Here is a 21,654-nt window from a genome sequence, read left to right on the forward strand (position 1 = left end):
CGAAAAGCGTTACTAATTACTATAATTTGTTTGCCAGCGGCTACTTATTCGATCTCACAATTTGCCACGCTGATAGGCTTCTCCACTATCACATATGTCCTCGTATGCTTTATTAATTTGCAGTCATTTATTTAATAGCACATGAAAACATTAGGGAGAGAACATATCCACAATTTAATTTATCCATGGGGCAAATTGTAATTCATACGTCCTAGCAAATTAATAACACCTCTCATTAGCTCCTATTTGTCTTTTTGAAAGGATGCTATTTTTAAATTTGTAAAAGTGTTGTTTATTTCCAACCTATCACCATTAAATTCAGGCCAAATAATCAGGGATCCGCACTCGGGCTACATTCAGTATCCTTTGAAGTTCTATACAGTTGAACTTGGAGAAATTTGTTGATGAAAAAGCTTTGGCTGCAAAAGAGAATGATTGCAGCCGAACCCTGACATTTGGACGATGTTCACTAGTTTGCACTTTAAATCTTGTCTAAGACCCAAATCATGTGCAAGGAATTAAATGTGAGGAGTGGTAGTTTAAGGACGAATTTTTTCAATGGATTTACGAGGACTTAAATTTTTTATTGTAACCTTAGTCATCATTACGGGCAGGAGTCAACAATTCTCCAAGAAGAGGGGTAAAAAATATAGGCATATGCGTAAAAAAGTTGTATATTTCTTTCATTACATTAATATCTTATCATTATTGTCATTAGTCATTCTGAGAATTCCTTAACTTTACTTCAGTTATAACTCGAATAAATTACTTTTCAGATTTGCAAATTTTAGCTAATATTAGTTAACTTTTCTAGGATCAACTCTAATCGTATTTAGTAGCTTTTTTTGTTACTAGCCCACTTATTGGGCTGGATTTGTAGGTAAGCATTTGGAGGGGACGACTGAGAGATGAGGTCCTAGATGGTCATGCGAGGGCAGGGAAGGAGAAATGAACCTCGCATCAGCATCAGTCTGATCTTAACTCTAGGCCCAATGGTGACCACGGCTCAGCGTACTATTCGACGGGTGCAATGGTGTACTTTAAATACTCATAATTTAGTGTCTTCCACATAAGTATTCAATCAGGGTTTGGGCAGTCTCTTGTCGCGAGGACATTGTTACCGCGTCGGCGTCATCGGACCCGCCGCGCCGTCTAAGGGAGGCTTAGGATAAAATGTTGCGAGGGAAATATTATGTAGCATCGTCGACAGCCGACCCACAGTCTGGAGGAGTGACCGGCGCCGACTATCAGGGTATGAAAACCACGCGAATCCTTCGGTCATCCCCACTCGATCAGGGCCTTAGTATCAACCGGATCGCTTCGCCTGTTTCACCACTACCCTGCGTATACCGACGGCCAACCTGTGCTCTAATGAGAGTGTCCTAACCCGGATCGTCTCGCCCTTGTTACCGCTACCCGGCGCAGACCGAAGACGGACCTGAGCTCTCGTCAGTGTCTCCTCATCCCGAATCGTCTGGCCTGTGTCACTGCGACCCTGCGCAAACCTACGGCCGACCTGACTGACCTAACCTTCATGGCTAGTTATCATTGTAAGTGTGCCGGAATCTTGTGTAACATATCCTTTACTTGCAATTATTGTTTTATTAAATCAATTAAAAGTAATACCAAAGGCTTCTTGCTCATTGACCCTCCTATGTCCCGTGCGACAATCTGATGCACTCCGAAATATTAATCAACGTCCACGAGATGGGAAGCCAATGATAGCCACCATAGCAACCCAATCATCCCAGTTATTTAGTCTTGTCTTGGATGGTCATCTCCTCAATAGGGAGCAGTAAAAAATATGGGTTCAGTAAGACTTAAGAAGAGGGATAGGAAGTTGGAGTGAACTCTACGCCGAGATAGAGTATTTTAAAGTAGGGTGAATGCCAAGGGATGGAGTTATTCACTTGGTTGGTTGACACAAACCTCGAGTGTTACTACTTGACAGCATAGTTAAGAGAAATAACCCCTGACCCAATATTCCTTACCCTATCGGGAAATCAATGGTAGCGTTGACGACGATTTAGCACCACTTTCAGCTCGGTATAAATCCCTGGCTCATTAATAAAAATCAATTTTAATGGAATAAGTTTGCTCGGAAAACATGACTTCAAAGAATGCTACCGGGGTCTCTAAGCCAGCTTAAATAGGTGTTGAGGAGAGTTTTTACGCCATGTATGTAATCTTAAATATGGTTTATATTATAAGTTGGCTTTTGGATTTTAGCCACATGCATCCAAAAATATTTGAGAGATTTGTGCTCTGGTAGCACGATAAAGTAGCCTTCCAGATTTAGTATCAGGGTAAATAATTACCGAAAAGGGAAACCATTGCTCAAGATAATTTTTTATCTTGAAAGACACTGCCAAAATTTCTGTTAAATTACTCAAAAAACCGGTACAAATTCTGATTTAGTGTGCATTGAAAGGAGCTACATTAAATATGTGTTTATGGATAAGAATATTTTTCAGCATTGGTCTATTGTAAGTAAAGGGGGAGAAATGTTGGTAATAGTGATTGGTGTTGAAAAATTTCAAGGAATAGTCCTGTGAATATTAGTTTAAGGAAGTTCCTTGAGAGCAGTGTGAGCTCAGTGTTTGCTATCTTAATGTTGGTTGCCAAAGAATCCATTTCTATTTGGTACTTCCGATTTTATAAGAGAACAGAAGAGCAACGCTGTTATGTGACGGTGGGATGTATGGACCTTCTCGCTTACAGGGGAAGAAAATACGAGTAAAGCGATCGTGAGATTAGTGGACTTCCTGAGAATAAGGAAAGAATTTATCGGAGAAGAAGGAGGTATAATTGAATAGGCTGGAATTGGAGTACGAAATAAGCGAGCGAAATGGTGAGACTGGAAGATGGGCTAGCAGGATAAAAGGGAGTGATTGAAGGAAGGGACTGAGAGGGATGTCAGGGGTGCAAGGAGATGGTAGAATGGCTAGCCGTCATTCAGCCCCAATCACCAAGCACAGTGTATCAGATTATCTTTTGGGGGAGCCATGCGCACCAAACCTCTCCCTCTCTGTCACAATGCCGTCGGCTGAGGCAGCACCCTCAGTCAGGGCTGCAAGTGGGGAGAAGGTATCGCATCAGGCTTCAGCAAGAGATGGGGAGGAGGAATTGCGTAGTAACGCCCCCTTTTTGAGAGAATGTGGAGGCTTGTCAGCCTCATTGGTCGAGGGGCAAGTTCCTCTTTCTTCTGATTCCGCTGCTGAAAAGAAAACGGGGATGGCGTTTCAGGAATCTGCGGGATACGCATGCACTCACTTCCGAAAATTGCTTTTGCATGAAGTATTTGGTGAGAAAGGAAAGGGGGACTAGCCCAATTCCTCGTCAGAACCTCCGGAGAATCAGCACGTACCACAGCCCTTGGAGAATTTGTCGTGAGAATTAAGGATTCTGGGGAACGCGTTGGTGTAGTGGTTGCTTTGCTGGCTTCCCACCCGTTGACTTGGGTTCAAATCCCGGAGGTGGCAGAGAATTTTCAGAGAGTGCCCGGATGGGACGTTGATGCGTGGTCCTCTTGCTGCCATACCCTTCCCTCATAGGGTAAATTACCTCAGCTGTCGGCCACCTCCTCCAAATACCATACCAATTGAAGAATCTGGATATCGCTATTTTCTTGCTTTGACCCGGAAATTTATGGTTCGATTCCAGGTCTAGGTTAAGTTTTTCCACGCCCATGGTATGATTTCGCTGCTGTCCTCGCAGTTGGTTATAATATACTTATCTGGTAAGTTCCTTTAGGGAAATGCAGCATATTCCGGAAGGAAATTACCATATATTTAAAAGAGGCTGCGAAAATTTTCAGACAAAAACCTAAATATACTTGTTTCATTTTTCCGGGGCGCTTCGGGCAATAAGTTTAGTGTTTTAAATATTTCTCGTCATTTTCTTCAGTGCAATGGAAGAGAGGGAGAGAGACTTCAGTTTTATTTGCAAGCGGTCATGATGCATAATATCTTTCATCTTCGGTCTCGATGTTTTGCCTCCAATACATATGAAATCATCAAGAATACAAAGTTATTTCAACATAGGCGATAATTTATTTACTCATTCGTAATGTCGCGTACGAGGAAAGGCCTCATTATTGTGAACTCGTAATGAAGCCAACTACAAATTTGAACTTAAATGTTTGTGGCACCATTGACAAAATTAGTCCCCAACGAAATATTGCCTTTTTGCTACGCAGAAGTTTACAAAATTCCTGTTTTCAGACAGCATTAGGTTTCAGAGGTTTGGTGAGAATTTTTATGATGCATAGGATTTCTTCTCTTGATTTCCGAGATTAGAATCTAATATAAAGGCCTGTGTACAAGTACAGTAACAAGTAGCAGTTAATGTCCGAACACGTTATACACTGCGGTATTTAAATGCGACAGAACAACGTACCATGGTAGAGGTGTTGAGATTGAAAATAGGTGCCAATTTGGGCGAACTGCTTTCAATTTAAACGTGATTAAAAAGCTAATGTTTAAAATATAAGTTTCTCCAGACAACTTTTACGATACGTCCATTTATAATATATAACGACCAACAACTGAAGATTTACTACCAAATACCTATAGTACGCTTTAAAATTACGAAATTTGACTCGCCAAAATGACGAGAATATTCGTATTCGACCGGAGCGCTCGGGAAAAAATGGCGAGAATTCTCGTAATCCGTTCGCAACGTGTTAATGCAGCGTTTCCCAACCAGTGGGTCGCGACCCACAAGTGGGTCGCGGCGTGGCTCTTGAAAATGTACCAAATTTAACTGATTCACCAGATAATTTTAACTTTATGTATGTGCCATTTTTATTATTTTTAACATAAAAATATCTTGGTGCAATGCTTGCCTATTACATTGAAACGAAAACAATAGCGTAACAGTGCTTGTGCACGATCTGACAACGCATACATACGTATTTGCATATGTGTGTGTAATCATGGGTGGGGTAGGGGTGGGTCGCGAAAATGGAAAAAATTAAAAGGTCGGTCGCTTGACAAAAAGGGTTGGGAACCACTGTGTTAATGTATGAACACGTGCATTGACGCAACAATATAACACGTAACTACTCAACTGAAGCAAATGCATGTGCAGAAAACAGAACCTGTTTTTATTTAGTTCATGCATTGTACATTTTCCGTTCCGGTCCTTCCAAAATCATTTGTTTATTTAAACATTAACTCAAACGGATGTACATATTGTGCCATGTAACTAGGCTGTAGGACATACCTAAGGCAAGTACCTTACCCAAGGATCGTAATTTATCTGGTTCAGCTCCATATCTGCTAAAATACTCAGTCGTAATTGCAGACTTGACTGTAAAGGAAAATGCATTAAAGTGTAATATCGTAGTGGAAGGTTAATGCTCCGTCAGTCCTTAATCGTGTAATTTACGCACTAAATCCTCTCTTATTTTTTTGAATACGATTCCGTCGAATAGTACCTTATGCCAAACTTATGAGCTGCAATTTTGTCTAGTAGTCGTATGCCTTAGCATCTTAACTGTCCCTGAATTCGCTTCCGTAATCTACCCCAGGAGCTCCATTTGCACTGCACTGTCATCCGACCTTCCATTCGTCTCAACACCCATCTCCCCGTCTATTTCCCTCAGTCAGTCTTCCTATTTAAATGCGTTTTATGCCGCTCGTAATTTGATTGAAACGGCACCCGAGTAGAAAGCTTCTGCTCCTCACCGAAAGGTTCCATCAGTGCACTTTTAGGAGGAGATCAGACTCCCTCTCATAACCTGACGCTTTGCAGCATCCCCGCCCACATTAGACTGGCTCTTGTATTTCGTTTTGGTTAGAAGTCTCCCCATATCTATCCTCCTATCTACTCTACTTTGAGGATAACACTCGTAACCCATTCTACTTTAACTCCGTACTTTCCCACCCCCCCCCCCCGTTTCGATTCTTTCCTTCAGATGCTCCACTGTCATCCTTCTTGCATCCCAATGCTCTTACTGCAGTGGGCATATGTATCGCCTTTTGCCTCTCAGCCGAAAAGAGCCAAGAGTCGAAATATCGGCTTCGAGGAAGTTAAATAATAATAATTTTATTACTCCACACACAAATTACATGACATTAGCAAAATTGAGTAATTTTAGGAAGCCGCGAAGGATAACCTGTTTGAGGCTACCATCCAGATAATAATACATTATGCTTTACATATAGTGTAGCTCATTTTGTGTTACCTTGGTAATCTATACTAACAAAGCTTAAGTGCGTACATGAAAAAACAACTAAAGTAGTATTTATAATTCGTTTACATTAATATGACGCGAAAAAGAGATGTTTTTCAGTCAAAATCGTGTAAATCATGTCTGAAGTTGTCAAGGGTAGTCACTAGGAAGAGTTTATGCTATCGCCGACTATTTTGACCATATTTTCGAGTGATCTACACTTTCTTTAGTGAGAAGCCAAGAATGTGCATTGTGCAAAAACTCTTTTAAAGACTTTGAAATACTGCATGACTGGGGTAACAAATGAAATTAAAAACCTTAAGTTAATGTTCAAATTTACAACTATGCAGCAAATTACTCCTGAATTGAAGAATCAGGTTTAATTATACAATTAAAACTAGTATAATAAGAGTAAAATATAAGTTTATGTCAATATACCAAAACAAACATTTTTTCTCGCAGATGCAACATTTAGTTCAAATACCCTTGGCACTTGCCGCCAGTGCCACTTCAACTTGGTGGCACTTAAAGGGTTAAATCCTCTGTCCTCGCCATATTTTTTTTAGATTTCTTAGAACTATTCGGATAGCACCAATCGTTTCTAGTCCTTTCATCGTCTTTCGGCTTTTAAGATATCCCTTTTTTTAATTCCCCAGAGTGAATAGAATTCAGTCATTTCCTTTTCCAATTCCTCACTTAAGGTATATGAATTCACCTTCTGCCGCACTTTTGAATATTTGTTGTTAACGTAAGTAGTAATATGCATTATCAACGTCAGTAGTAAATGTTAGCTTTATTGAACATACTTAGATATATTTATCGTTCACCGCACCCTATATATTACTTGTAGATTATTTAAGTTAGATAATTAATAAACCTCCTATTTGTTGCACATAACCCCGTAATCGATTTGTTTTGCCGGCCTGTTGTAATGCTCCAAAAAACAATATTTGACATATTTACACATTTACCTTTCGGTCAATAATACCTTTACCTTTGAATGAAAATTAAACAATTTTTTTCCACATAAAGTATTTATTAGATCACTACCATGGTTTCGACGCTCCACGTCATCCTCAGGACTGTTTAAGTTAATTTTCATTCAATTTGTAAAAATTCCATAAAATAACACCTCAAACCATCAACTTTCAATACCTTTGCCTCTCTTCCTATCTTTCATTTCTCTTCCTTTGTTTTGGCAACCCTAATATTGCTGTCTGATATTTTTTTCTTAAGCAGTCATGATCTCCCACGGAATGAGTAAAACCTTTCTTGGCTGTCAATGGCGCTCAGTTATAAAATACTAAGTTTGAACTGTGGTTAACTTTGAGGAGTATTTTACGATTCCAAGAGACTTTTTACACAAAATAAGTGGAGTTACAGTAGATTTTACGTATTTGAATTATGCGTGTAGCTATCTACCTAAATTTCTTTCGCCTCAGAGTATCCTTGTTCTTTTTTATTTATTTAGTAATATTCTTCCCAAAAATTATCACCAATTTGCAGTAAAGTTTAACAAAGTATGAAATCAGACAAAATACAATATATTATAATATAAAAATCAACAGCTAGGAAAGCAACAGGAGAGAGAAGATCGTTTAATTTCCTGATGTATGAAACGTAGTTTGTGTTGTGGCATTGTTTCATGAAAAATAAAATGGATCAATAAAGTGAGGGAGTGAATTTAGAAGGGAGGACAGGTCGTATAAAGGTCACCGCTCGACGAAAAATATCGTGTAAATAGGCAAATGGAGTAGGGAGTGCGAGCGGGTGGGTCGAGTTAGTATTTTAAAGTCGTGCTGAAAAAGGAGTCTAGGGGACTCAGGAGTCAAGTTTAGGGTATTGTGAAGTAATTTTATAATATGAGTACAAGCAGGACAATTTTCGTGCTCCAAGGCACATTCCAAATTTATATTTCCTTCCTTAGATTGTTACTATTCATCAGATTCTATTGAATTATATCGATATCCTGTGTGTGGTATTTAAAAGAAATTGCTTCTGAGGTAGAAGAGGCAAATTTTTGACGACTGCTACCCAAAAAAGGTGCATAGATATCCATCACGTCCTTCACGATGGTGGAAATATCGTGTAATTTCCTGGTTTATGCAGAAAATATGAAGGATTCCTCAATTTCTAGTTTATTTTAACATCATTTCCTAGTATTATAATGCAACATTAGTGTTGTTTTGAATTTTTTAAAAAATAACTGTCACTAAAATGGACAACTTTTAAGCTTCATTACAAGCACATACGTCTAATTTGTATCGATCATCCTTTTAGTGCATCATGTATCAAATCAATCACGTTTTGATGCATCTATTGATCACCTATTGCATTACACAAATATCTCCCTCTATGTTTTGGCTAAATGAATAATAAAGTCATTTTTCCTCGCATGTTGCTGGAAATTAATTTCTATGCTCTGGCCTTCGAAATTTAAATTACTTCGGCAAACAAGGTGAAACCTTCGAACTATAGATATAACCGATGGTTCATGCTGTCTTGGTGTCTAGAGTGTTGGGTTCTCACCCCATCTGCCCGGGTTCAAATATAGGTGGTGGAGATCTTATGGAGATTGCCGGAACCCTCCTAGAGTGCTTTGTGAAGGGTTTTTTAAGTGCAACACTCCATCCGTTGGGCGCGATTTTAAGCCGTGATTCCCTTAGTGCCTCCGTTAAGGTTAATGCCGACGCCGGGTTTCTCTCCACCCACCCTTCCCTATCTTTTGATTTTTTTGTTTCCGTTGCAATTTAATTGACAGCAATGAGGTCGCATTAAAAAAAATATACCCTCTCTTTAAAATTTTCAAACATCGGATGATTTTCAACCATTACTAATTATTAATGTCTTAGATTATATGTTAAATTTCCTTTAAAACATCAATTCAAGCAATTTAGTGATTGATTTTTTTAACTTAGCCGGGATACCAGGATGCCCAAATATTTTTTCATGGAGTTCCACCGTTGATGTATACTTGCACCCGTGCGCGAGACGGCGTAGAAAAATACTTTTTCTACGCTTAAGTGTACCTTCATTCAGCGTATTGGTTCTCATACTTTGTTAAAATGTTATAGTGACATGATGTTTTAAAACGAATGTTAGCTACGTCATTCGACCCTTCCCACTTTCAGCCTCCTATCTGGGGAACTTTGAACCTTTGCCGTGCTAACTTTCGCTCCTAATGATACGGGAGGTGGGGGGAGTGTTTGGGAGTGGGAATTGGGGTTGAAAGGCGTGGTGAGCAGTGATTGGGCTGACTATTGTAGGGTCGAGGGTGCGCGGTGCGCCGTCGCATTTTCGTGGCAAGGGACATAACAGCATTTAAATGCTCCGGGCGCTTCGTCATCCCGAGACGTGACTAGCATCGCTTCCCAGTGAGGAGAAGCCTGTTATTTGGGCTCGGGGGCGGGAGATCGTTGAGCCGCGTTTTCGCCTCGCGCCCCGTGATAAAGGGTACCTACCTTCTCGGTAGGTATGTTTCACATTGGTGCAGAAATCTTTAGTGTCGGGTCAATCCACTTCAAATTACCCGGGTAATGTTGCTCAACATTTTTAATTATCCTGATTTTTTGTCATTGGTTCCCTTCAAATAGACAATCACAACACACCATTGAAAAAATTTACAAGCCAAACTTCTTTTTGGCAACCATTTTTGAAAGGGCGGATGGACAAATTTGGATGAAAAACGTGGTTTTCATAAAGTTCAATACATTTAACTTAAGAGACTACAATATTTATAGTAGTGGAGCAGTAAATTTCATAAAAAATGCAACCACTTTACATGCTCCTGCAGTGCAAACAAGGGCTCGTGCAGTGCAAGATAGCTCACAGGGGCTTGATTAAATAAAAACTGTAACAATATGTATTGTTTAAATTATTAAAATTACATTTATAATTAAAATATATTTGAAAAATAGAAATGTTTTTCATGGTCTGCATTGTGACCGCCATCTGTTGTAACCGCGACGCACTTGCGGGAGTGAGCTGCAGTACAAAATGTTTAGAGTGATTTATTTAGTTTTCAAATAGGTGCCTATAGGAGTAGAAGGAATAAAAGCTTCCAAAAAGTGACTTATTTTGCCCGACCATGGTTTCGTTGCTGCATAATATTAAGGATTTCCACCAGGCCACGCCCGCTATTGTCACTCATAGATACCTATACTTAAAGTATTTTATGCGCTCCTATTAAAAAAAATAATCCTCATTTATCGATGGCTAATTTTATTGATTAATAGGGAATTAGGAAAATTTTTTCGCAACTTCAATTTGTATGTTATCATGATTATAAACGAACTGATTGCATCAATTACGAAAGGGTTTGCTCGAATTTCATTGTATTGATACAACTGATAGATCCTTTGGAGGAATGTGAACCACGCATAAAAATGTTTCACTATTATCATCGGGAAATAGTTATATAATGCCTTTTCTTCATGTTCTAGTGATACGATGCTCCTCATACCTTCCATCACATTTATATTCGCTGGGTAACCCGTAGAATAGTGTTTCAACATCTTTTCATGGCGTATTGACGAATGAATGCTGTGCTTATTCCGATGAACTTTTCATTACCAATCCAATTCAACCCGTATTTGTAATTTTGAACATATTAATTTGTTCATGGGCTTCTGCAACGCATTAAATAATCGATATTTTTTGCGTGGAAATGTGTAAGTGCCAGAAATGAAATGAGCTTATTTCATAGGAATAACGCTTCATTTGTCCTATTCAATGCCACAGGAATATGGTATAATCATACTGATGCATGGATTTCAGTCAGAAGGCCCGCTCCAAAAATTCCCTGCGACAAAACGCCCGAAACAAAATCCCCGCGGTGACAAAACGTCCGGGACCTCAGGAAATTTTGTCGCCGGGCCTTATGTCGGCGGGGGTTTGGTCGCCGGGGATTCTGCGCCGGGTCTTATTCCGGTAACCCCTGATGTATTTCACATATTATGTCGTAATGCGGAGAGGATCCGATTTACCTTTTTATCACCGAAAAATCTGCAAATACGAGCGCATTAACGACCACGTTACGTATGGCAGAACAAATTTATTGCAGAACAAGGCTGAAATGCACTTATCCATTAGAAACCTATCTATTCTAACAATACGTATTCTATCTCCAATTTCTTTCTTTCGGAGTGAGATATGGCTTGATATCTTAGAATAAAGTAAATTGTTCTAAAGCCTAAAATCGGTCTTAAGGGATTAAATTTCTAGATTAGATACAAGTGGAGTTAAAACAATATGTGATACGGATATGATTTCAGTAGTCTTAACTTTCTCCAGTGGGAATCCGGAGTGACCGAATGCAAATTTACTTGCGCGGCATGGTTGAAGATGAACAGGTTCCATCATTATAAATAGTGTGATATTTATAAAAGGGTATAAGATATAATCTCACCGTGGATCTCAGCATAACGCTTGCGTTATCCTCCCGCGACTCCGTTGCCATGAGGACCCGTTTTGTTGCGCGCATTTCCCCACATAGCGCGAATCGCTCCGGTAGATCTAATATTAGCTCCTTTTCCGACGCATTTCGATCTGTCAGCGGCAGGCGGAGTAGGTTCACTTAGGAACGTTTGCTGGTAGACATTTTGCGCGAACTTTCTTTCGGTTTGAAACGGATAACAATCTCTTCATGGTTAGTCTTATGAATATGTTGGCATACCTAATGCAAACATGGAAATTGCTGTTGAGATTTTTTTAGCTACCCTTAAAATTTCATGCATCTTTTTTTTTTTATTTAAACTATTTTCAGTATCAAATTAGTTTCTTTACCCAATCCCTGTGGTTGTACTAGGTGAAGGCTGTTGGTACCTAGCATAAGTGACGGTGTGCTGGTCTAGAAAAGTAGGTTTGCTTGCAGAGAATATTTTTTAGTTATGATAAGAGTGATTAAGCTAAAAAGGGGGGGCATAACTAAATTGACGCTGCTTGCAATGTAAAGCTCTCAATTTTCGCATCGTCTACACATTTTTGGGCGACTAGATTTTCCTGATGAAAGATGACATCAATTCCTTCAACTCGGATGTGTAGTCAGTGAATACTTTCATCATTTTTATTATTGCGTTGCTATTTTACTTCCCAATTATTATAGAATTTCGTTTTTACAGATTATCAATCTTCCAAATTGGTCACGCATCCTCAAACGCTTATATGTCTTCACCGAATATTCGAAGAATTTATGACCTTCTAATTTACTCTTCCTCAACTACGGTGAATAAATTTAATAAGTCCAGGTGTGGTATTGGAGCGGTTATCGACCGAATGGACAGGAAGACAAATGAAGGAGCTTAGGCAGTTAATTCTTTGGGGATGTGGACCTAAAAATGTGGGACTACATTCTAAAATTAGAATGCTAAGAGGAAATAAATGATTAAAGAGAAACATTCGAGCGCTGGGCAGTAGCATTGTTATGTCTTATTTTTTGTGAAAAAAATTCGTGGAGCGGAGGCTTGGATGAATGTGCTGGGAATTGTTCTCTTGGAAATGAAAGATAAATGAGCAGATTAATGAACGTTTTTATCTCAAACCTAGTTCTTCATCTTAATTTTTAAAAAGTATTACAGGTAGGTTTATTATATATTCCTCAATTTTCACCGAGAGAAAATAATAATTGAAGCATTGCGAAAGATTTCTCTTGGCAACTGGGAACAGGGATTTGGTCATAGGTGACAGTTGTAAACTTTTATGCAATGAAATTTGTATCGATGGAGTATGTTTTACGTTGTCATCAACCGATATTGGTAAAATAATTGAAATGACTCCGGTAAATAATACCTGGCCTAATAAAAATTTTTATAGCCTATAAGTCTTTAATGCGCAAAAATTTATGGGCACACTTTTGCATTATGCACTTTTTTTCTACCTTGCTATTGAATCGCTGATTAAAACTTGTCATTTGAGCCGTTATTTGTGAATATGGAGTCATTGAATTACAATAGTACACTGAATTACTGCAATTAAACACTTATTCTTAGTTGGCCTTTTTTTAAAGTCGATCACCCTGAGTAACTCAGAGGATAGGCAGTGTTATATGAGTCCAGTGCGACCTCCAAGGAGAAAACTTTTGTTAATGTAGTCTTTACTCAGGTCCAACCGACCAAAACCTTTTAAAAGCGTGGAGATTACTGCGGAATAATGGGAGCGGCAGAAGATTTTAAGCATCCATTCAAGTCAACGAGCGCCTTGAGAACGTCTCAAAATTTTATTTCACCTCATTCATCGTGAATTTTCTCTCTTTTGGTGCATTTTTGCACTTCAAGCACCGTGCATATCTTTGCATAGCGTCTAATGTGCTGTGAAACGCAGAGGATTTACTCGAGTGAAAGAATTTGCGCCTTTAAATGAACTGACTCTATAACATTGGACGCTCACTTTCAAATGAAGTCTAGCGATAATAGTCAAGCGGACTCGTTTAAAATTGAAATCATCTATCGTCCTCAAGCTTTACTCATAATACCTCCTTTACAAGGAAAAGTGACTTGAAGTACAAATCATTATACTTAATAGAATATGAATCTATTTCTCTTAATGAACTGCTTTGGCTTGCATGAATAGTAGTTGAACATACTTTGCCTCTTTTGTTAAATGATTGAAACTGCCTTGAAGTCCATGAATTTTGAATTGTAGCCAGTGACTTTAGGAAATTTCAACCTATTATTTTATTGCTTGGACACTTTTGAAATAGGTAAATAATCAGTAAAAACTTGAGATATAGTGTTTAAAAACCCGGAGCATAAGATTGACATTGACAAATTGACATTTTCATCAGATACTATACGTTAAATTGTTTTACATACCCAACTTAAACGTGAATGTTACTATTATTATCTAGAATGTTACTATCAGGACTTCAGATCTTCTTTGCACTTTTTAGGTTATGGAAAGATTAGATTAGCATATCTCATTTATTTTCCAAAGCTTTAGACTAGGGATCCTGTTGAAACCCTTAGGTTTGATATGGAGTAGAATTGCTGATTAGGCTTGTAAAAAGATTATATTCCCCTTTTTATAAGTGAAAATTTGAATTGATTTTCAGTGAATAATCCATTTACCTTTTCGAGTAAGTGCAAGTAGTTGGTCAAAAACCATGTTTGTATTTAATTTTATAGGATGAAATGAATAATATTCATAATCTCTTTTTGAGTTAATATAGTGAGTATTTTGAAGTAGAGTATATTTTGAATACATAATGATTTTTCAAAAGATATCTCCATTGGCATAGATATATATATATAACATGCATGTATACTAGATATTTCTCGGCCGTTATGTTCGTAGAATAGGTTTTATTGCGCTTTACCGATGGCAATTTAATGACTCCTTTGAGAAGGAATGGTACGTCTATAGTGAAGAAAATTTCTCTGGGCTTTAAATGGTATTTCAAGATAGAAGGGAGTTTTTGTTTTGTAGCCCTTCCAAATTAGTCTTAACTGCATCGCTGGTCTTGGTATGAGCGTGATACAGGGAAGGCTGCAATATTCTACACTCGTTAGAGAGATACGAAACGGTGTGTTTCGCCAGGTAATCAGAGCCTTCGTAAATTATTCACTTGCGGATCGAGTTGCACGTGGTCAAATAGAAGCATATCTCTGTTCACTTACTCCCTCCTGTGTTCTCACCGTTCTCTCGTCATCAAACATTCCCACTGCACAAATTGTAATGGAATTTCGAGCCAGCCTGCTCTGCGTAAGTATTCAAAAGAGTTTCTGCAAGGAGAGAAACAAAAGTGTTATACTGACCATGCGAATTTCCCCTATAGATGTAGGCTTATCCTAGCACCAAAATATCGCTAAAAAAGAAAACAAAAGAGGGTATATTTTAAGTCGAGACAGACATACGGAGGGAGGAAGGAGGTCTCTTTGAATACCTATAGGTAACCGATGCACGTGGCGTTCTAATTTGCGACACGTCGTAACCAGAACCTCGGGTTCGCATGTATTGCTTCAAGCGCCGCAGTCATTAGATGGCGCGCTGAGTTTCAAAGTTGTTTTATGACCCACCGAAGTTAAAAAAAACACTTTCTGCAAAACATTTTTCCTGCATGCATTTACTAGCCTTTGCTCTAAGTTTTTTCCTCTATATATTGATTAGATAAGCATTAACACAGTATTGAAAGTCCTCTACTCGGTTATTAATAAGCCACTATAAAATAACCTTAGATCATCTTAACACACCAGTAATACATGCGTGCATCGCTTGTGTGCCACGTGAGTGAGCATTACAACTTTACATGCCAACATTTTACCGGATTGATGAGCCGCAATTGGATTAATTTTAATGGTGTGCCGTGCGTAAAAATAAATTTCCCATCTAGGCAGTGTGTGCATGCATTTATTTTCAATACGTTTCTCACATTGCCTTTGATGTGCAAAAATACATCTCTCTCGAGGTCACGGTGATAAAGAGCTTCAAATCCCCATTTAATATTTAAGTACGGTAATTCTAAATAGAATGTGTAGGTGGTGCGGGGTAAAAAGGATTTCAAATCTCTCTCTCAATCATCTATTGGTTACATATCCTCGCTCTCTGCAGGCAAGTATTAACTTTGGTTTGTGTGCGAATTTGATTTTGAAGTACCAGCCTCGTAGGCCGCATTCAGTGTATTGCGTAATTTTGGATTGAAATTTTATTATCTCCAACGGAATTTCAGGGAAATTCAGTCACATGAGAGCTCACCACCATCAACTACATGAGGGCTCGTAATCACCGTAAGCTATGCCATATTTTTTCAAATTTGAATAAAAATAACCACGGAGGTTTCACTGTAAATTAACTGGATGAAATTTTCTCCAGTTGTCAGATTGGTTGGCTGTTTTTATATTTGATATATATCGAAGTATAATCCATCGATCGATGACCACTTTGTCTTTTTCAGCATGGCCATATGTCAATCTAAGCTGGGCCATCATCGGTCATTATCAGTTATTGCTGGAAGTGTCGCTGTCACAGTTCTCCAACTGCTTAGGTGGCACTGTATTTTAGAGAAACTTATGGGCCACATAGTGGCGGATACAGATGGGGGACGCAGGAGGCGCGTGCCCCCCCCCCTCCGTTGTGGGGCCGCCAGTATTGCCAAACATTGCATAACCACAATTGTAACTTTTTGTATCATAAGATGGCATTGCCTTGTATTTTTACATAATCACTTTAAATTAAACCTTCTTACACCTTGCATGTGACATGATTATTTTTTATTACGAAAAAAGTGAAGGTAACTCAAGGTATCTTTTGCGCACCTTCCTTGGGTTTTTCTCTGTATCCGTTACTGCGGGCCAAGAGTCGGCGATTTCTAAAATTATTTGGAATAATAAGGATATTTTTTCTTTTTCTAGGTATTTTTGCTGAGAATATTTATACAGGGTGGTCAACTATATACAACATATAATATTAATTTGATTCTCTTGTTGCTTCCTCTGGAAATAGGAGCCTTGAATGCAAAGTTTTCGTAGAAGGTACTTGAACGGTCCTTTCGGCGATAAGTGTATACGCGCAGTTATGCTGGTATAATTATCAGCATTAGGGCTTCATCTCCCCATTCATGACTTACATAAGTACCTATTTTAATGATAGTGATGAGAGACCAGAAGAAATGAGAGTGCGTAGCACAGAAAACCTATTATTTACGAATTCTGGAGAGGTATTGCTAAAAATTAATTGCATTAAGTTTGAGCAAAAAGATCAAAGTTTTTCTATCGTAAGCATATTTTTTTCTTTGTTAAGAAAAAGGTTCAACAAACATCACGTACCATGTTCCTTATTTGTCCACAGGATCGTTCAAATTCTTTAAACCCTTTTCTATGGCAACACGTAGAGATCCTCCGCCCAAGTTCCATGTGGCATTCGCATTAATAACACGCATTTCGTTCTGCGCGAGACGCAAGATATTCGGAGGGAGTTAAAGTGGGACAGATATGAAGGGAGATGGGCTTGAAGTGGAGACAAAAGCAAGGGGAAGAGACAAACTCCCGTGGAACGCATTTTGGCCGCGTGTGCGAACAAGCGGGAGATGCCGGGAAGAACGATTACCCGCGGGAGATTTTATAGCGCCATTCGCTCTCGGGAAAAGGAAAGACCTCGGGAGCCATGTGTCAACCTTTTCTCGGATTGCTAAAGAATATCTCGCACCACAAGTCCTCTTACCCTTTCTCCTTTGGCGTAAACACCCATTCCATCCCACTTCACCCTTATCTCCCCCCCCCCCCGAACTCCTTCCTCCCCACAGTTCTTCCTTCTCCTCGGCAATCCACAATGCCTTACAGTTTTTATCCCTCTTATGCGCTTCACCGACCTTTCGAGAGAGGAAACCCGCCTCCCACTACAACTTTCAGCCTCTTCTTCTCCGACTTAGAATCCTTTCTTTTTTTTGTGTCCTCCCTTCAGGCAAACCAAAAAACAATTTTGCCGTCTTCGCGCGTGGAAGTTGGAGCTTCGCAATTCTTCGCCGAGCCCTCCACTCGTGCGTGTCTTCCTCAGACTAAGGGGGGCCTCTACGAATTGTGAGAGGCATTGGCCATATGGAAAAAAGGTAAGAGTTACCAGCTCGTTTTCTAGCTGTAGTTTTTATAATCATTTGGGGTGATCTTGCATTCCCAATATTTAGTTAAGTATGTGTTAAATAACCATCTATACAAGGTATCTACATCTGCACAGTACCTTACGAGCCACCTCTAGGGTGTTTGGCAGGGGGTGATCAATCACCAGCATGCAGCTAGCAATTGGATTCCCACATGCACACCACACGGTCCAAAAAACTTTACGCATACTTAGAAATTATACTGCCGCATGCTGTTAGAAATAATAATAAAATTCGGAAACATGCATTAAAGTAAAGGTACTGGGAATAGTACGTGCGAGCACTTGCATTTCATGAAACGCGACATAGATTAAATTCCTTTCAGCTGGTTTTGATTTGAGTGAAATATGCTCCCGTGCTTATAGTCATAAAAATTACCTATACGTTTTTAAGATATTTGCTAAATATTAAAATCTATACAAGAGTTCGTAATCTCACCAAAGTGTGAAATGGAAAAAATGTGTTCAAAATGATAATAAGTGTCCAATTCATTCCAATGAAAATTAAATTCCGTCATTAAGATTTCCCATAGTCACGTTTTTTCTTGAATCCTGGTTCTTTCAACCTATGTTCCAGCTCTATCCCCACGCGTAATCTTCTCTTATTTCTTCGTCGGCCCGCAAAAATTTTGAGCATGTCCTTACACTGCATGTATCTGCGCTGGATATTGCTGAAAACCTGCCTGCTCCTACCCTCCCCGTGTCCTGAGATGCTCTCCCCATGATACTCCTCGAATAACCGTTTCTAGTTTCCTACTTTTCCCCTTCCTTTTCTGTGCCCTTTCTCCACACCCTGGTACTCGTATCATTCTTCACTTGGCTTACGCACTCCTTCACTGTCCTTACAATTCCTCTCTTCTGGAACACAGCATTTTTTATTCTGCTCCTAAATTTCCTTTTTTTTTTAAATTGAAATCCCACCTCCAAATTTTGACCCTATAGGCAATAAATCAATATAAAACTTAACATTCGTCATTTGTTTTTAATCCTCCTGTAACACATCCATGTCAGCGAGCTTCCATGGTACTTATTTACTACTGTGCTTTCCGAAGTCTTCACTCTGTACCTCTTTAATCGTTGCCTCTATAAAAGCAATTCGATTATATTGTCATTTGGCAGAGTGATATTTAAACTGACGCATGATATCAACGGAAGTTATCAAATTCTTGAATAGCAATTGCCGATAAATATTGGCAGTGTGCGTATTCAGCTAGCTCAGCGCCACTTTTCATAAGGACGAGCTGGTGGGAGGAATTATAAGTATCAGGAGACAAAATATTCAGTTTTAAATTGTGCTAATGAATGTTACGTTAAAAATAAGTTTTTTGGCGTTCAAAGTTTTTTTCATCATCGTCCACAGGGGCTTGATGCGATGCATTTACATTCAATTTTTACAATACTAAAAAACTTCGTAGAAAGTAGCAAATTAATCAGGCATAAACGTTATGAGCAGCTCACATTTTCGGAATGTGCGGCTGTTTTATACCATCGGAAATCGAAGTTCAACGCGTACCGATTGTTTGATAAATTATTGAAGTTACCACGCATAGCACTACAACGATTGGAAAATATTTGGCACATCACAAGAAAATACGATCTCGATATTTGACTTATATAAACATTACTGTGCATTCCGTTTTTGTTTTTTGCAATTAATATCATCCACATTTCTCCATTAAATAATTTAATGTGACAATTAATGTCTTTATTTGTACAAAACAACTCCTATTTGTTTTGGGGTCATCGGAAATACTAACATCTCTCTTAAAATTTTGTTTTTTGTTTTCATTTTTTTATTTAAAATGTGCATATTTTAATTACCTTGTTTTCCCTTTTCGATGGGTATCTTACGTGACTTTTTCTCATAACTGCGGTACACCAGTCAAATGGCCTTCAACTTGGTGCCTAATTGTCTCTTGCCTATCAACTTACGATTATAATCTGCCTCTCGTCATGAACACGCTCTTTCGCCCCATTCAAGTGTAACGAGAAATGTGATCTTCCCTTCGACGCATGATTAGATAAAAATACCAATGCCATTAAGTCAATACCAAGTAAAGGTACTAAAACATATATCCTCGTAATTAAAAAAACATAGAGATAAAAAATACCTTTTCGATTCCATTTAAATAAATTATTATAATAAATAAATACTATAATTACTTAAACTCGAGGTATGTTATGAAATTAAAATCGAAACCTTAAAAAGCTCTGTTTAATAAAAAATGATTATAATTTTTTTAGTACTTAGGTTTACGTTTTAAAAATATTTTTTAATTTAAAGCATTTACTAACATAATAATCACATTTGAATCCAGGTAAATTATAGGTAAAATGTTTTGAAATTTTGTTCTTCTGAAATCTTCCTTATTGATGTTTAGTGTTTTTTAGCTGTGGGAAAACTGCTGCCATCCTCCTCCCAGTAGCTCTTCAAGCAACTCCCATGGTAAATATTCTCTGTCAATCCTCTCTTTAAGCCATTACTGATCACTTTCTCCCGTTTCTCACGATCTCATCAAGGGTCTCAGTGGATGTGCGTAAAGTTATTTATCTTCGAATTCGCTTTTTTTCCTGCAAGTATCATTCATTTTAAACTCTCCTTTCTTGTCCATTTAACTGCAGAAAATTCAATGTAAACGAAAGAAATGACTATTATACTCGTCAATTACATCAAGCTATGTTGTTCTTCTCACTCCTGTTCCTTTTTCCTTCTTCTTGACTCTTTCAAGTGAGTCGAATGACCCCAAAACGTGGGGATGTGTTCCCATGCAAAACTTAAGTCATCGAAAGTCCTTGTGAAAAGGGTGAGCATAGTTGGAAAGAAAGGGAGTGTTAAAAGTTTTAGCACTTTTGCGGGAAAAGAGAAGGTTGGAAGTTGTGAGGAAATACATGGGTGCTGGTGAAAGCGAATGGAATAAATATCGGAGGATGGAATGAATGTTGAAAGCTTTGACGGAAGGGAGAATGTGTCGTAAGATAGGAGACGAAGGTCAATGTTATATCGTTTTGAGCAACGTGAAGAGATGTCTCAGGAAAGAGAAAAGATTCTTGTTTAGATGAATGGGAAGGGTGCTCACACGATTCAAATTAATGAGGGCTTTGCGCCATCGATAACAGTTTTAAGTATACCAGGATCAGTGGCGTAGCCAGGAATTTCGTTCGGGGGCGGGGTACAAAACAGGGTCCTAATTAGAGCGTTTTCAACTAATTTTAACACTTTTCATTATTGAAAAAACTTCATTTCTCAAAGAAATCTTTTGTATATTCATGATTTTTCAAATATTTCGTTTTCCATTATGAAGCAAAGTAAGTATGTTGTATGGTTTTCTATTTCCGGGAGGGTCCGGACCCCCTGGACCCTCCCTCGGTACGCCACTGACCAGGATACTTTCAATTCTGACAATAGCTGGAGTGAACTCTTATTTCCTTATCAGTAGCCCCTTTGTTTGCAAGAATATTTAAGGAGTTCACCATATCCCCCTACGTATTCAACACAACTTATCCCAATGGCAAAGATTCCTATCATTTAATAATTGCTTTCAATCCTTACACCTGAAGCATAATTTAAGAGTAGATAATAGAAAAATAATTTAATTAGCCATGAATATAATCAAATAAATAAAAGAAGCTGAAAGTGACTTACAGTGAGACTTAGGCACATAAAATGAAATGAAGTTTGAAAAACCTCATGCGATGTTTGCTGGTGAATGACGTCATTAACCCAACGTTTCCATTAATACTTCATCCACTATAGTTAGAGGCCAATAATAAGGCGTATTTCCTTATTGATCATCTTTGATTTATATCACGGGTGTGTGGTCAAATGGTAATGATTGGTTCCACCTCATTTCTTCACGCCCATTTAACGTTTTTTGCTAGTCGAAATAATCTTA

Source organism: Ischnura elegans, chromosome 4, assembly GCF_921293095.1.
Source record: "Ischnura elegans chromosome 4, ioIscEleg1.1, whole genome shotgun sequence".
Taxonomy (NCBI): domain Eukaryota; kingdom Metazoa; phylum Arthropoda; class Insecta; order Odonata; family Coenagrionidae; genus Ischnura; species Ischnura elegans.